The sequence below is a fragment of the Glossina fuscipes genome, unplaced genomic scaffold (genome assembly GCF_014805625.2).
Source record: "Glossina fuscipes isolate IAEA_lab_2018 unplaced genomic scaffold, Yale_Gfus_2 112, whole genome shotgun sequence".
NCBI classification, from domain to species: domain Eukaryota; kingdom Metazoa; phylum Arthropoda; class Insecta; order Diptera; family Glossinidae; genus Glossina; species Glossina fuscipes.
In genome coordinates, this window is record NW_023998455.1 from 1,305,049 (window position 1) to 1,310,085 (window position 5,037).

Below are 5,037 nucleotides of genomic sequence, written 5' to 3' on the forward strand. Positions count from 1 at the left end.
CACTTAATTCACTGTAAACATGTTAAAGTAGTGCGTCTCGGATTAATGCATTGTAGTTGCGGGTGGACGCCATTGGTGGTGGTGTTGCATGAAATTGCGACGTAAATCTTTGAAATAAAAAGCAAAAAAAAAAATAAATAATAATAACCAACGTAATAATCCTGTTTTGGGTACAAATGCACCCACATAATAACAATAACAAAAATAAATGTATATTTCTAGCTACGTTCGCCACATTTTGCTAACCTGTTTGCTTCGACTTATATTCAGGGTCATAGAGTTATATAAACATCTGGAAAAGTTTTCCCCTTTTTTTTTTTTGCTTTCCCAGAATGTAAACAAATTCACTCAAAACACCACCTCTTCACGATCTAACAAACTTTCGTTGGTTTGATTATCTTCTTGATGTCCTTGTCTACTATATAGCTACTACGGACACCAGCTGAGTAGCTATAGTGTATTTGTAGTAGTAACCTTTAATAATTTTTGCTTATGAACTGTGTTATCGTCGTTGTTATTGTAATTTTATTTTATTTCTGTTGCATTTTGCTTTCGCAGTCAATCGTTCTGTTCTCTTCATTGCGTATTTAGTTTATAATAAATTTTCATTGAGAAATGGTTTCGCAATTCAAGTACAAGGTTATCGAAGAGGAAGGAGCTAATCTTACTATTTACAAATGCGTAGGTACTCTGTTATGTACATATAACACCTTCACATTTAAGGAGCGGATTTTTAAATGCAAAAATATTTTTTAAGAGGAGAACTCTTTAAAATAATAAAAGTAAACAAATAAACACCCTACAGTTATTCATATAATGACAATTTTAAAAGACAATTTTATATGGGAAATGTTTGAAAAAGTGCTCCGATCCGAACTATTTTCAATAGCGTTCGTTCTCAAGTCAAAACAGGTCGGTGTACCCAGTTTCATTAAAATATCTCAAAAATTTCGGCCTGTAGCTTGAACATAAGGAAACAAGACGGACGTATTGACCGATAAGTTTTGATCGGAATAGTTAAAGGTGTGAGTCTTTATCACGCTCTCCTGGAAATATATTCGCCCAAGCTGAATATACTCTTGCATTACAAGTTGTATACGGCATCCAGCGGACACCCATTAATTTAATGGTTAAATTTTGTAAATCGTCACAGTCGCAAAAATGAAGAATCTGAAGTGTGGCAGAAATATTCGCTTATCGCTAAGACGGGTTTAAGAAATGGGATTGTTTTATTCAGAGGCAGACTCATAGCGCTGAAGAAACTAAAACAACTTTGGAAAACACCGACAACTTTTTCACATTTTTGTGTATAACTTTCCCTAGAATCACTTTCATTTTCAATTGAAAAAGGGTTGCCAATCGATTTACTATTATGTTTAAAGGATTTTCAAAGGAAGAAAATTTTCTCAATTATTGACGAAATCTCACTTTACCAGTGTTCTGAATTTCTCTAAAATAGTAAAAGCTTTAAAATGCGAAAATTTTCCTAAAAATGACTCGAAACAGTTCTTAATAAGGGGAAAAGGGCTTTTCAACTGAAAACAGATTTCTCAGAATAAATGAAATCTTAATTTAGAAGAGACCTTAAGATTTTATAATTTTTAAACAGTTTTTTGGCAAGCTTGAGTAGCTTTATGTGATGAGAGAAGGTTTCTACGTCTCGATAATAACTCTTTCTTGGATGTGATTAAAAATCGAAGTAGTGTTTGGTAAATTTGAAAAATTATTCGTAGGAGAAGGGAGAGGGACAATATTCCAAGTAATTTCATTTTGCGCAATTTTAAAGTCTTGAAAAATGCTGTAGTTCAATAGCTTTCTTAAGTTTTAAGATGCGGGAAGTCTGTTACAATGGGAATAGTTTTTTTAAGAAATGATTTTGGAGAGTGAGTTTAGTTTCCTTTCAGACCATCTTCAAATCCTTGCGAAGGAATTTTAGGTATTTTTAGTGTGGGAATAGTTTTTTAAGTAGGAACAGTTATATAAGTTTTATAACATTTCGGTTCAGATGAGATAATTCGATACTTTCGTCCAGTTCAAAAGTCGCCTTACAGCGCGAATTGCTGATCCAACACTTTCGGCTACGATAGGCTTAGTAGTGTGGGACATTTGATGATCGAACTTGTTCAAGTTTTAAGTATTTTGGTGATTTCTTTTGCTTGCTTGTAAAGTCGAAAGAGTTTTATCTTTAGTTCAGAAATTTCTGAAAAATTACTCTGCAAATGTGAAAAGGACTGAAAACCAATTTCTTGAAAATTGAAAACAATTTTCAATAAATCATTATTTGGAACAAGATCTTTCTCTCCTGCAGGAATGAAATGGTTTTCTAAAAACAAGATTGTAACCATTCTTCACTAAACTATATTTTTATACCACATGTATACCTTATGATACAAGGTTATAATAAGTTTGTGACGATATGTGCAACACACAAGGGGATTTGAGACAAGCCCGCCTGTTATAACAGCGATTGATTGAGAAATGCTTTCTAAGCATGTCCGTCCGTACGTTCAACTTGTTTTCTTGTGTTCAAAATCTACAGCCTGCAGGTCGAGACTTATCGATGAAATTTGGTTTACTGAAATGTCTCGGTTCGGACTACTGCTTCAACGCCCACCTTATAACGTCTTATTTTGAAAAGTCAGGAGTAACTGTGGAGTGATATAGGGTATGCAAGGGTAGATCGTTTTTACTTACTTAAAACTGGCAACATTTTCACCCAATATGGACAAGATGGGAATAGTTTTAATAAATTGGTAAAGGTTTCGTTAAAATGAGATGACTTTTTTCTTCTTTGATATGACCAATCATCACCCGGGGAGACGTTCTACGTGTCCTCAATGCTCGTCAGAAGGAAGTAAGGGAAGAGAAGGAAATATGAAAGAGGTGACACCTTAATGGGTGTGTGCTCAATTGGTAAATCTTATTTCTTTACCGACTGAGCACTCATCACTCAACTACGGCCAAAGTGAACTTTACTGCGCTAAGATTTGTAACCGCAAACCATGATTTGGTGTGATAACGATTCTTACCAACTCAATCGCCCGCCCATGATATGTTTCGCAAGTTTTACAAATAAAATTTTGTAGATATCAATGGGATTAGTTTTTATATATATTTAAAACACTATTCATAAGTTTTCAAATATCATAAAATAAAACAGCTTACCCTTTAAAGGGATGTTATCGTCCCTGTTACCTAGTGTCTTGATGTTATATGGCTTTCAGCAAACATAGATATAATGTATGAAAGCACTTAAAGACCAGAATATTTTCTCCATTACTTTTGTAATCTTTTCCTGTTACATTATTATTAAAAGATTTTACTCCTACAACATTGACGTCATCAGCACTGATTGCTGTTATTTTGAATGGTGAGGCTTTATTGTTTAGTTTCTTTTCTTGTGTGCGTGTATGCGTGCATTTGCGTGTGTATATGCCCACTTTTGTATTGTAGGCGGTATATTATTATTATTTATATTTCTTCTGATTTTTAATTTATGTTTGTTTATATTTAGTTTGTTGTGCGGCTGTCGGGTATTACTATTATATTAATATTGTATTTTTATCTGTCTTCTGAAGTGGTTTTGTTCTGCGGCATAATTTGCAATTTTTGAAAATGTTTCAAGAACATCAAGGTTTGCAGTTCTTTTTTAAAGATTTTTTTTAAGTTATCAAAAAATTTATTTTATACAATATGTTTGGAAATGTTGTTCTATTTATAGGAAATAACTTTACTCCCTTTACCATCCTTAACGAGGATTTTTCATTATGTTTTACGTCCGGGATCTAAGCAACAACATCTACAATTTCAGCAGTGCTAAAAGTTTTCCCGACCCTCATGCTATCAATTCGAAAATGCAGCATGCGGATAGCAAACATATTATATGAGGCCTTCTGACCTAGTATAGTAGTAGAAGGGGGCTGCAAACATTTGACATGAAAACATCTCATCCTACTCGCTGAATTAGTCCGTCATTGACTGCAAACTGTTCCCAACTTGCGAAGTACCGCATGCAAATGTGGGAAATTTTTTTTTTTTTCTATCCCCAAAGAGTGAAAAGAACGGCAAACATTTTATATGAGGGCCTCTCACGTACCATTGGAAGAAACCTGTCCTTACTTTGGAAAATACTGCATCCGGCTGTGTCGTAAAAATTCTTCTCATCTTCAAATAGTAGAAACGCAAAGCTGCAAGCGTTTTGTATGAAAGCATTTCACTTTAATCGCGGGGTTAGTCCGTCATCGACTGACAACTGTTCCCATATTCAAAAGTATTGCATCCAGTTGTGCTAAAGACAACAAAAGTAAATGTTGTATATGAAAATCTCTCATGTATCACCGGCAAAGAACTGTTCCTCATTTTGAAAAGCTCAGTATTCGGGTATTGTCGACATTCTTACCATTTCCTAATAATAGAAAAAGCTACAAACGTTTTATGTACGAAAACATGCCGTATCATTCCCCGGATTAGTCTATTATCGACTGAAAATTGTTCTCATTTTGCGAAGTACTGCATCCAGATGATACGGTAAAGATTTCCATATCTCCAAATAGTAGAAAGAACTAACAGCAAATTATGTCTCTGAAGACCTCTCAGGTTTGATTTGAAATATGCGCGATTAATATTAAGCGTGAATGGATCGTTGTTCTATCCTAGTGGAAGGTGCAGTATGGGTAATTTCTAAAGCATTTCGGGTCAAGTAGAATTTCCTTAAGGTAATGATATGCGTTCACAATCCCATGGAATTGTACGTTTCCTTCCCCAAAGTACTATTCATCATTACTTAGAACATTTCTTTCATATTTTACGTGAAGAAGCTTAAAAACGCTGAAAGCGATATTTACGCATGCAACTCTGTATCAAAGAAAATGAACATTAACCTGAATGAATATTATTTGAAGAGGACGTTGTGTAACATTTTCTAGTTATTATTGTTTGTATAATAACTAGTTGCCATAATCGCAACTTTCAGAGAACCATTCAATGAAACATAGTTTTTTTACTACAATGCTTTAAAAAAAAAAAAAAAAAAAAAAA

General features: G+C 33.9%; 1 protein-coding gene across 1 annotated transcript in view; it reads left to right on the plus strand.

The window, feature by feature from the left end:
* Positions 1-5,037, plus strand: part of LOC119639364 (protein CREBRF homolog) — a 73,428-nt gene that overhangs the window by 25,853 nt on the left and 42,538 nt on the right. The gene's annotated exons all lie outside the window — the stretch shown is intronic.